At 48.5% G+C, this 12627-nt stretch overlaps 1 protein-coding gene across 2 annotated transcripts in view; it reads left to right on the top strand.

The window, feature by feature from the left end:
- Positions 1–4160: 4160 nt before the first annotated feature.
- RIN2 (Ras and Rab interactor 2) overlaps positions 4161–12627 on the top strand; it is a 201955-nt gene continuing 193488 nt past the window's right edge. For both annotated transcript variants that reach the window (XM_084887024.1, XM_084887025.1), the window contains exon 1: positions 4161–4276. The gene's annotated coding sequence lies outside the window, so the exon portion shown is untranslated. The remainder of the gene's footprint in view (positions 4277–12627) is intronic.

The raw sequence follows: 12627 nt of genomic DNA, 5'->3' as shown, positions 1-12627 counted from the left end.
GGGGATGCGTGGAACTATGGTGGTGGGGGTTGACAGCAGGCAGCAGAGCGTGGAACATGCTGAGTGTTGGGTGCAGGCTACGGAGGGATGGTGGAGCAGGTGAGCAGGGCACCAGACCAAAGCAGGTTGCTGGTAGCTGTCATCTGGGCGAGCCTCTGGTGGTTACTGTAAATTCTTTGCTCCCACACTCCATGGTCCTGTCCATCAGTGGGAGTGGAAGCGGCAGGAGCAGGATTGCAGCAGATAGGGAACTGGGTGTGGCAGGAGGGGCTATGGTGGGTGGGGCTGGGTGGGGGAGCAGAGGATGGACTGAGACCCCACCCTCCTGTGCACATTGCAGCCTCATGGCCCACAGTTCCTTTCAAGGTGCACAAATTCATGCAGTGGGCCCGTAGTCTACAATAAAAAAAAATTTAAATTTAAAAATAAAGGAACAAAGCAAGGAAACCACCATGGATATATTGGGTCGGCAGCTAAGTAATTGCGGGTTTCACACATATATGGCTTCAGATGAATTTTTAGGTTTGCAGACGTAGTACAAATGTAAAACACATTTTGTTATTTGATAGTTGGCTATTCAGCTGTTAATCAGTAAAAAAAGTTTTTTGATCTGTTTTGTAGTTTTCGTTTGGCGTTCATTGAAAAATGGAAAATCAAAAGGAACATTTTCGTCATATTTTGCTTTTTTATTTCTGCAAAGGGAAAAACGCATCGCAAGCTCATAAAAAGTTATGTGCTGTTTATGGTGACGAAGCCTTAAAAGAACGGCAGTGTCAAAATTGGTTTGCCAAATTTCGTTCTGGTGATTTTTCACTTAAAGATGAAAAACGCTCTGGTCATCCAGTTGAAGTTGATGACGCCCTAATCAAAGCAATAATCAATTCGGACTGTCACAGTACAACACGTGAGATTGCAGAGAAGCTTCATGTATCACATACATGCATTGAAAATCACTTAAAACAACTTGGCTATGTTCAAAAACTCGATACATGGGTTCCTCGCGAACTGAAAGAATCACAGTTAACGCAACGCATTAGCAGCTGCGATTTGCTAAAGAAACGTAATGAAAATGATCCATTTTTAAAACGACTGATAACTGGCGATGAAAAATGGGTTGTTTACAACAATATCAAGCAGAAAAGATCGTGGAGCAGGCCAGGTGAACCAACTCAAACAACATCAAAAGCTGATATTCATCAAAAGAAGGTTTTGTTATCAGTTTGGTGGGATTACAAAGGAATTGTCTACTTTGAACTCTTACCACCCAACCGAACGATCAATTCTGATGTCTACATTGAACAACTAATGAAATTAAACAATGCAGTTGAAGAAAAGCGGCCCCAATTGACAAATCGAAAAGGTGTATTCCATCATGACAATGCAAGGCCACACACATCTTTGGTCACTCGGCAAAAATTAATGGAGCTTGGTTGGGATGTTTTGCCACATCCACCATATAGTCCTGACCTTGCACCATCTGATAACTTTTTGTTTCGATCTTTACAAAACTCCTTGAATGGTAAAAATTTCAATAATGATGATGATGTCAAATCGTACCTGATTCAGTTTTTTGCTAATAAAAACCAGAAGTTTTTTGAACGTGGGATTATGATGCTGCCTGAAAGATGGCAAAAGGTCATTGATCAAAATGGGCAATACATTACAGAATAAAGTTATTTAGTTTCATGAAAAAATTGTCTTTGATTTTCTTTTAAAAATCCGCAATTACTTAGTTGCCGACCCAATATTTCTATAAGGAGTTACACCTCCTTAAGAAGAGCCTCAGGCAGGTTCTTCAACGGCTATTTCAGAAAAAGCCACATCATAGAAGATGACCCTTCCATGCATGTGAAGGCCCCTGGAGACTTTCCAATGGGACAAGGTAATGGAGGTGGAAGTCAGTGATACTGATGATCCTGACCCTGTGTAGGCCTAGGTTCGGGTGTGTATTTCTGTCTTAGTTTTTAACAAAAATGTTTACGGAGTAAAAAATACATATATGCAATATTTTAAAAATGGGAAAAGCTTATAGAATGCTATAAAGAAAATATTTTTGTACATCTGTACCATGTGTTTGTGTTCTAAGCTAAGTGTTACCACAAGGGTCAAAAATCAAAAAGTTTATAAAGTAAAAAAGGTAGCAGTGAGTGAAGTTTAATTTATTATTGAAGAAAATACGTTTTAAATTTAGTGTAGCACAAGTGTATAGTGTTTATAAAGTCCACAGTAATGTCCAATGAGGTCCCAGACTAGAACTTCATATTCATCTACTCACTCACTCACTCACCCAAAGCAACTCCCAGTCTTACAAGCTCCATGCATGGTAAGTGCTGTATACAGGTGTAACAATCTTTATCTTTATACCATATTTTTACTGTGCCTTCTCTTTGTTTAATACACAAATACTTACCTGTGTGTCATCATTGCCAAGAGTATTCAGTTCAGTAGCATGTTGTACAGGCTCGTAGCCTGGAAGCAATAGGGTATATTGCATAGCCTTGGTGTGTAGTGTCAACATAAAAAATACCCAAACCTGCCCTGACTGGTTTGGCTCCGTGGATACAGTGTCAGCTTGTGGACTGAAGGGTCCTGGGTTTGATTCTGGTCAAGGGCACATCCCTGGATTGGGGGTTCAATCCCTAGTATGGGGAGAGCAAGAGGCAGCCCATCAAAGATTCTCTCACATTATTGATGTTTCTCCCTCCCCTCCCCTCCCCTCCCCTCCCCTCCCCTCCCCTCTTCCCTGACCCTTCCTCTCTGAAACCAAGAGAAAAATATTTTTAAACTATGCCCAAATGTGTAAGAATTTTTTATGAGTTTATTTGAGCCAAACTGACAATTTCTGGGGGAAAAAGGAAATTACTGTGACATTCCAAGGGTGTATCATCAGATATGTTATCGTAGATGCAAAGATTGACCATTGTTAGGGAAAAATACCAGCCAGAGACGTGACTAACGCCACGAACTGCTGTTAGTCAGAATGTGTGGCACACTGTGATTATTTGCAGACGCCGCCGCACCTGCCCCCCAGCCTTCCGGAAAGGCAGGGCAGGAAGATCCTTCTGCAGCGCACCCCCCAGCATTGACTCAGTGCCTGGAGCACAGCAAGTGCTCCATTATTTATTGAACGAGCGTCCTGGAACAGAACCCTGGGTGCAGTGGGTTACTTTCCCGCGAGCTGAGCTGATTATAAACGATAAATAAATCTTGGTATTTAGAAGGCAGGGTTCACAAGAACTAACACCAATAAAAAGTTTCTTCTGCTGCTGATCTAAAGAACAAGAATACGGTCTATCTCGGTGGTGGTGTTTTGTTGGTTTGTTTCTGTGGGTTTTTGTTTGTTGCTTCTGTCCAAAACAGGTGTCCTTGCTCTTTTTTGCAACACCGGCTGCTTCGGTAACTCTACCGCGGTCTGCAGAGCTCTCCCCGGGGGCAGGTGGGAAAACCCGGCAGGACGCGCACCAGGGACCGGCCGGGCTCGGTTCCCGGCGGGGGCAGCTCCCAGCTTCCCAGCGGGTCCCGGTCGCCCTCCCGGGTGAGATAAATGTCTCCTGGCGCCGAGCAAACCAGCAAACCACATCCCGCTGCTGATTCCCCTAAGGGCTGGGGGCCTCTTCTCCGCGACCACGGAAACAACACGCCGGGGTGGGGTCCGGCGGAGCCAGGACAAAGGGCCGCGCGCCAGCCGGGTCTGCGGAGGGGGGAGGGGGCTCCGCGCGTCGGTGCTGCCCTACTGTGCGCGGCAAGGAAGGAGACCGGGAGGAAGCTCCGAGAAGAGACTCCGATCGTCCTGCGGGAGTGCAGGAGAGGGGATCGTCCGGGCCCGTGCCCGCCATGCCAAGTTTGCTCCGGGCTAAGTAAACTTTCTGGTCCCGGCTCTCCCGCGCACCAGCCGGGGTCCCGGTCCCAGGGTGAGCGCGGGGGCTGCCCGGCCGGAGAGGCGGGGAGTGCGCGGCACTCGGGAGGGGTGGCGGGACCCCGGGTCGCGCAGGAGCCTTCAGACCCCTCGCTGCACCCCCTCGAGGTGCGGGGGTGGGGGTGGGGGTATGGGTGGGTGTTGGGGGTGGGGATGGCTACCAGCGCCGGAGCCTGGGCGGGCCGGAGGCGGACACAAAGCCCGCCCCTCCGCTCCCCTCCTCCCTGGCCCCTCCTCCCTCCTTCCTCCTCCCTTTTCCCCTCCTCCCGCTCCGCCCCGGTGGGGAAGCCCGGCCCCGAGCCAGTCCGCGGGGCTACCGGTCTCCCCTCTGCCCGGACCCGCGGGGAGGTCCTGCGCGAGGTAAGGGGCGGCGGCCGCGGGGACCCCATCCTTCGTGCCCGCACCCAGCGCCCCGATGACCTCCGGGGTGCGGGCGGCGTCTCGGCGGGTTTCGGGGCGCGGGGTGCTGCTCTTCCAACTCTAGTCCCCTCCGGGAGACCTGGGGAGAGAGAAGCCGGCGGCCTCGGAGGTCGTGGGGGCCGAAGCGGAGTGGGGCCGGGGAGGGGGGCGGGGGAGTGAGGCCGGGGAATGGGGCCGGGGAGTGGGGCCGCGGCGGGGTGACCATACGGCGCTGCGGGGCGGCCGCTGCTCCGGGCCGGGCCACGGGGTATCCTCAGCTGACCTTTGCGGGGTGCCGTGCGGGGCAGCTTGGAGGTGCCCGGAGGAGCGGGGAGTGTGCGTGCACGCTCGGTGAAGGTGGAGGAGGAGGAGGAGGGCGAGGTCGAGGAGGAGGTGGAACCTTTGTCGAGTTCTACCTGCGGGGACGCCTTCTCGGTGTCAAGTGCGCGCGGCAGGAGCGGGGGTCGCACCGCTCGGGTGTGGGGCGAGGACCTGGTTGGTGCGCCCAGCTGGAGCCCTCGGCGGACAGACGCTCCGGGCCGAAATTTGCTCCCTCGGGCATTGGCCTCGGCGGGAGGGGGCCGGTGATCCCGGCCGGGGGCGATCGGGCTGAAGCGGATGATTGATTACACTCTGGCGGAGGAGGAGCGAGCCCAGGGTTCCTGCCTGGAAGGGACAGGGCCACTTTCCCACTTGGAGGCCTCCACCCTTTGGCCTCTTATTCCCCAGGCTCGGCGGCATCCACCCACCCGTCACAGGGCGCCCCTCGACGGGCCGGGAGACTGCAGGGTTCACAGAATTCAGCTTTGGAGTCTCTGATGTTCTTGCCAAGGAATACAGGGCAGTACCGGCCTCCCCTGAGCCCAGAGAGACTCCTCTCTTCTGTAAGCTCCGGAGTCCTCAGGGCTTTCGGGATTCCGCGAGGAGGCCAGCGCTGACCTTGCTTGCAGTGGCGCCGCACTTGCTTGCAAGCCTGAGAGTTTCAGGCACGCTGGGGTTTCTTAGGAACATCCTGTTATCAACAAGGAAACCTCAGCATTCTTCAGCCAGCAGGGCTGTGTAAATATTGCAGCGAAAATAAACACTTGGTGGTTCTCAGTCATTCAGATAAGTAGCATTTTAAAGCAATATTTTAAAAATCAAATGCAATGTAAAAAAAAAAATCCACGATGAACAACATGCCGACGTTTTAAATAAAGACGGGTGTTGTGATGACCCTGCAACCCGTGCCATGGGAACCGTTGTTTCCAGACGCCCTCCCTGTGTTTAGTCCCCACTTGGAGGTTTATGAGGGTTAGTAGAACATAAACATGCAACAGACTAGGCAATGCTGGCTTTCTATACCGTCAGGTTTCTGGACTGTGCAGTTTTTATTTACTTTTTACCTGGTTCAAATACGGGAGAATATCTTGATGAGTGTACATAGAGGCACAGGCTTTCCCTGTTGCCCCCTGTCCAGTATGTCTGTCGCACACTGGTGAGTTCCCAGTGCTCTGGGCCTCCATGGAGGGTGTCAGGAGCCAGGGATTGGGAAGGGCTTGGACTGCGAGAGGGCCTTGCTTTTGGGACCGGAGAAGGCGGCTGGTGGTTGACAGTAGCCTTGAGGTTTGAGGACTCTGCTCTTAGCAGTTGAAAGCTGGGGTCATGAGAGAAGGCCCAGCCTGCTACCAGGCCTTCCTTGTCTAGTGACATTCTCCTGCAGATTAAGCAAAAAAAAAATTAAAATAGCCCACACTGGACCCTCATGCAGGGGTAGATGGCAGGAACTTGACTCCCTGGAGGACTATGGTATGTGCTGGTTTTAGAGGTAACTTCCCAGCAGCCCTCTTATCTCCACCTAATGTCCTCCAGCCCTTTTCCAAATAGTAACTCCTATTCTGCATGTTACTCCCCCAGCCCCTTTTCAGGGGTCACGACTCCAAAGAGGAGTTCTACTCTCAAGAAACAGCCTCCTTACCGAGCTAAGTCTCTTCCTCTGCTTAGAAGAGACAGATATGTTATTTCTCCTCCTTGCAAGGAGGCCCATTCTTCACATACTCCCCACATGATATCATTTTGGCATTATGTCCCACTCCCCCTATCCATCCAGCCCTCCTAATGATCCTTCAAGATTCCTAAGCTTTCAGCTGGGAAGCTTTCCCTGACCTCCCTCCGCCTTTTCCTGGCCAGGCATCCACTTCAGAATCCCAGAATGACTTGTATCTGTATCTCTTATGAGCAGTTTGCACCGGACCCCACTTGCCAACTGTCTGAATTTCCTGAGGTCGAAAACCCGGTCAGAGCTTTTCCTGATTAGCACACAAGGAATGGGTGTTGAAAGAATGAACAAAAATATCCCTTATAAAGGGATTTAGAAAAATCTTCACCTGAGGATATGTTTTTCATTGACTTTAGAGAGAAGGAAGGGCAGAGAAACACTTAATATGAAAGAGTAAGATGTATCGGTTGCCTCTGGCATGAACCTGACCAGGGATCAAACACACAACCTGAGTATGTGCCCTGACTGGGAATCGAACCTGTGACACTTTGGTGCACAGGATGATGTGCCAACCAACTGAGCTACACTGGTCAGAACTATAAATCCATTTTAAGGAGTCACACAACAAGAAGTATATCATTAGCAGAGAATCATGTTTTTATGGCACTTTATAAAGTGCTCTTAGAGAGGATGCCTCATATGTTTCTCAAAGCAATATTATTATATTAATTCCATTTGTAGGTGAGAAAACAGAGGCCTGGAGAGGTGCAAGGACCAAAGCTAAAACCAGGGCTCAGATCCAGTAATCATTTCACTGTACCACCGCGGACTTGCTAGAGGCGGCTGCGCTCAGTGCATGTCTAGAGGAGAATTTTCCCAGTTGAGTTTTAGGGTGAACCATTGCTGAAGAATTACTGAAGAGTCGCCGTGGTAAAATACAGATAGTAGAGTAATGCTCACGTGAAACTAAGGTTTTTCCATTGTAGGCTTTTCAGTGCCTTTCTCGTTAGAGTGAGCATGGGGACTTCTCGGGGTGATGCCATCGTATGGAATGTGTGCCAACTTCATTTGGCCACAGGATACTCTTTCTTGTGAAGCATCTTCTGGAGCCAGCGTTCCAACGGGTCCACTCCGGGAAATGTTTCCTTCACCCAAATGGTTTTTAGTTCACCTTCCAACATCTAGGCCGTTTCTGAAAAACGTTGGCACTCAGGACAGTAAAAATATATATTCTGGACATTAAACCTAATCCCCTCTCGGAGATGTAGCGTGAATTTTTGGTCTGCCAGGTTCTGTGACCCTGGGGAACATGAGTCAGTTCTCCAGGTTTGATCGGAGCTGAGGAGCTGAGGAGGAGTCGGATAAAAGGGGCAAACAGGCCCTAGAGAGCTGTCTCCATGCTGCCCAGAGGCCTGCAGACCTCACCCGCCTCCCCTGAGAAGGCCTCAGAGGCAGCTGGGTACTGGGAATGGCAGTGTTGGGGTTCTGACACTGATGGCACATTGGGTTGATCATCTCCATTGAACTGGAAATACACCCTGAGTTTTCAGTTGTCTCACTTCCTCTCTCCTGGGGAGCTGGCAGTGTGGATGGTCTCAGTGTCTGTTCGTGAAAAGGTAGCAGCAATCACTCACTGGGTGCCTCCGGCCAGGAACAAAGGGCTCCTGATGGTGGCCCCCAGTACATGGGCATCCATTGTTTAAAATCAGGGGTGTGTGTTTTTTTAAATTTTATTGGGGTGACACTGGTCAGCATGAACAGATAGTTTTCAGGTGTAGGCTTCTATGTTACAAGATCTGTTTATTACACCTTGTGCCTGCCAGCCAAAGTGAAATCTTCTGTTTTTAAAAAGACTTTGCTTAGAGCCTACTATGGTAATATCGGGCACGTTTCACAGATCTGTAACCCTGGCTGTTAAGGCTTTATTGCATGTAAGAGAGGAGGTGACCTGGGGAAGCCGGGATTCCTATTTCAGGAGCTCAGAGAAGAGTTGTGGGCTAGCAGAGGAGCGGAGCCATGGGAAGTAATAGCGTAATCCGAGAAACGTAGCTCGGTGAATTTACTGTCCACCCGCAGTTATTTCATATCTCCAAGCACTGAGCAAATTTATCTCTAGATTTGTCTCAGAGTTTTCACTGAGTGTGAAAAGTGGCCGCTGATATCAGTATTGAATAGAGTGGTGTTATAGAAGTAAAGGAAAGGAATGTTTTGAGAAAAATGGACATCTATCAGATGGTGTGTATATGTGTGTGTGTTCAGCAACTGTGTGTGTGTGTGTTTATGTGTGCACATGCGTACACAATTGCACACTCAAGCGCTTCTGTATTTGTGGCCATGGAAGAGAATGGGGAGAAAATACCAAGTATGATTTTAACCTGTTGAGTTTAAAAGTTCTGTATGTTGCCCAAATAGAAATTTTCTATAAGTAGCTGGAGACACAGGAAGTCATTGAGACACGGAAGCTGCCTTCAGTTGATGAACTTACTCAGAGTGAGGCCACAGGAGGAGCAGAAAGATCAAACCAGAACTTTGTTTGGATATGGATCTAGGGGCAGGGAAGGGGATTGTGAAGCCAGGGAGGAGGAGGAAGAGCCTGCACTGATGAGCAGGACCATCCAGAACCTTCCACCTACTAGCTTATGGCCAGCATCTGTTGTGATTGGTTAGGGCCCAGGCTGGCCCAAGTTGTGAAGTATTTTTAATATCCCTGTGAAGTTCGGAGTATCAGCTGAGAGTGAATGGAACCACACAAGTTAGTATAGTCTCTAGCAAATCCACTCAACAGCATTATTAAATATTGACTGATTGATTGATTGAACAAATGACAGTGGTTTTTGATTAAATGACCATGGTTTTTGGAGTAGAAACTATTTTATTTTATTTTTATTAATCCTTATCCAAGGTTATTTTTTTTCCCAAGGTTATTTTTTTCCATTGATTTTTTTAGAGAGAGAGAGAGAGAGAGAGAGAGAGAGAGAGAGAGAGAGAGAGAAACATTGATATGAGGGAGACACATCAATTGGTTGCCTCTGCACATGTCCTCATTGGGACTGGAGATTGAACCCATGACCCTTCAACCTGCAGGCCAACATTCTAACCACTGAGAAACACTAGCCAGAGCTAGAAACTATTTTAATGGTTTCGTGAAAGTATAAACAGAGTCATTTTGTAGAAGAATCTCAGAAAATAAAATTGGATTTCGGGGGAGTGGGATATGAGTCTATGGACATTTCATCCTTATTCTGGACAAGAATTCTTGGTGGCAGCAACTCTTGTCAGTAACTTTGAATACTACTGAGAGTTGTAGGAAAAGTTATAAAGGTGTGCTGACTTGTATTTGAAACCATGTGTAAGATTGATTTAAATGATGTGGCCAGGCTTTATAATGTACAAATGAGAAACAAATTCATGATGTGTTCTAATTGCTGCTGTGAATTTATATCTCATTTTTATTTGATCAAGTGATAGTAAATGATGAAGGTATTAGTATATAATTACCTGAAATTCTGAAAAGTTGAGCATTTTCAATTTAGTAGGTTAACCTACTAAATGAGATAAACAGACATTTTGGTTTTCACATATATGGTTTTATGTATTCAGGAATACAAAAAATAAGAGTCCAAATTTTTAGCTAATTTAAATAGTCAGCTAGACTAACTTGATTTACTTAATAAAGTTTTTTTTTTCCTTATTGAAGAAATCACTACAGATTTTTTTCCCCTAATAGCTAATGCCCCATTGCGTTTAACTTTGGTTTGATTGCAAGGATAATTTTTAAAAAATTAATGGAGGCAGACATCTCTCTTTATGTAAACCAGGGTCTCCTTCTTGGTAGGATTGCACATGATGGGTTGAGTCCCCCCAAATCAGCCAGATTTCCACATCCCCTCACAGGGCTGACACCAGAGGCCCTGTCTCCTAAGACTAGTGTGGAGTGTGTCTGACTTCAACACCTGGAGCCCAGATAAGTGAGTCTGCATCTAACCCACTCGCCTCCTTTCACTGTCCAGACGTTTCTTGCCCAAGTGCTGAGGGTTCGTGACATTTTTCATACAGAAACCAATGTTGTGAGCAGTGGAATGTTCATGCTTTTTCTTTGGATTTCTTTTATGGCGCCTGTGCTCAGAAAGCCTTACTTGTACCCATCAGCAGCTCATCATTTATCTTCTAATTTTTATGGATTCAGTGTTACAGATTGCTGGTTTAAGTTCATTTAGAATGATTGGATGGGTGGTTTGTGAAGTAAGAATGCTACTCAATTCTCTCCTTCCCCCCACACTAGCTTATAAACAGGCCCAGCATCATTCGGTGAATAAAACTGCTGTCTGTGGAAGTGGAGTTCTTGGGGCAATTTCCTGAGGCCCCCAAGGGAGGACGGGATTTCACGGGAAGCTTTACTGATGGTGTAAAATTAAGGGAGTCCCCCTCCAAGGTGCCATCTCTGTCTCTCCCGCCATGGTACAAGTCCGACCTGGTCTTCAGCGGGGCCAGAGTAAGGGCCACTGCCCGTAGTTTCTGCTTCATGTTCAAGTCCAGTCCAGTCCAGTGTCTTAGCTTGTGTTCCCAGCTGCACTCCATTGCTTGTGAGTCCGGATGGCCGTGGGTTACGAGGCTGCTTTAAGGCCACGTGGCTATGGAGAGAGAACAGGCGAGTGCAGGTCCCAGAACCAGAGTGACCAAGAGGAGAGGGAATGCTATGTCTGGGGAGTTTAACCGTCCAAGATTTCCTGTGCTTCTGATGGGGTCCACCCTCTGGCCAGTCCATTGTTCCCCGGGGTAGACGGACAGGCAAGCACCTTCCTGGGCCACCATGACTTCTCTGCACATACATGTGCCATCTCTGTCTTTGTTCAGTCCCTTCCCCCAGGGATCTGCGGGGGAATGTGAAACTGTAGTTCCCTGCTGACGCTGCCCAGATGACCGTGTTTATAAAGTCTGGCCTCCCCTTTGCTCTCTTCCTGTAACCAGCCAATGATGATGCTGACAAACCCACCTCTCCCCCGCTCTGGAATTCATGCAGGGTTTGGCAGGTCAGGTCCCACTCTGCTTTCCGTCCTTCATCTTTTTCTTTCTTCCTACCTGCCCAGTTTTCTAAGCAACGCTCACCATGAATTCTTCCAGTCGACTTTTATTCCATGGAATTTGTTAGGAATGATACTAAGCCTTGACATGGATTTGGGAAGACTTGGTAGTTTTTGATCCTCTTTTTTCTAGTAAACCATAGATTGAATGAAAGCCTGCAGGGGTGGGTTGGGCATACTCAGACTCTTGCTGGTAGAAATGGGGTTCGTTCACCGGATTGCAAGGAAAGCACTGCAGGAGACTCGCATATGGGAGGTTGGTGTGTCCAGGTCAGATTCACTGGAGAAGCAAAATCAAAAGACCCCCTGGGTTCCCAATGTCTCCTCTCTGTCCCCCCTGCCATGGAAAAAGTCCGATCCTATCTTTATCAAGCCCAGCACAAAGGCCACGGTCCAAAAGTTCTGTGCCATGGGTTCAGTCCAGTTCAGACTGTCCCCATCCAGCTAGCTTACACTGTTTCTGACTGCCGCTGTGCCCAGGCCTGCAGTGTGTGCCATGGGCCTCAGGTGGCTGCTAGAGCCACATGGCTATGGAGAGAACACACAAGGGACTGGGGAGAGTGTATGTTACTGAGGGAGGGAAGCGGGGAGGGAGGGAGGGGAGAGAGAGAGAGAGAGAGAGAGAGAAAGAACACGAACGAGAGAACTTCTTTGTGAAGCTGATTATATTATCTTGGACTTGGAAGGACCAGGAGAGAGAGAGAGAGAGAGAGAGAGAGAGGGAGGGAGGGAGGGAGGGAGGGAGGGAGGGAGGGAGGGAGAGAAAACACTTCTTTGTGAAGCTGATTATATTATCTTGGACTTGGAAGGACCAGGCACCTTACAAACTAACCAATCTATTTCCCAAACTTTTGCAGGCTGGTGCTGGATCCTCCCGATAACCAATCTATTTTCTAGGTCTTGCCGGCCATGTGTCCCTTATCCAAACTGTTTCTTTTCCCTGGCTAGACAGGCAGGCCTCTCTGGTCCCCATTTTGGCTCCTATTCCGCATGCCTCAAAGTAGAAGCACCTCCCCTGTGCATGTGCCCAGCAGAGGAATTTTTCCTGCTGTTTTTATTCTTCCTCTGGTATGCCAGGTTCAGGGGGATTAGATCCTGAAGGCAGAGGATGCCCTGGGGACTGTGTGAAGCTGTAACTTCCCAGTGGAGCAAGCAGGCTCAGTGTTAGATTCAGCTCCCCAGTTTATGAGGCTTATTAATGCCTGATTCTCTTTGTTCTCTCTTATTCATGACTAGCTACCTACCCACCACAT

The sequence above is a fragment of the Pipistrellus hanaki genome, assembly GCF_964339955.1.
Source record: "Pipistrellus hanaki genome assembly, chromosome: 6".
NCBI classification, from domain to species: Eukaryota; Metazoa; Chordata; class Mammalia; order Chiroptera; family Vespertilionidae; genus Pipistrellus; species Pipistrellus hanaki.
This window is presented reverse-complemented; position numbering and strand designations above follow the sequence as displayed.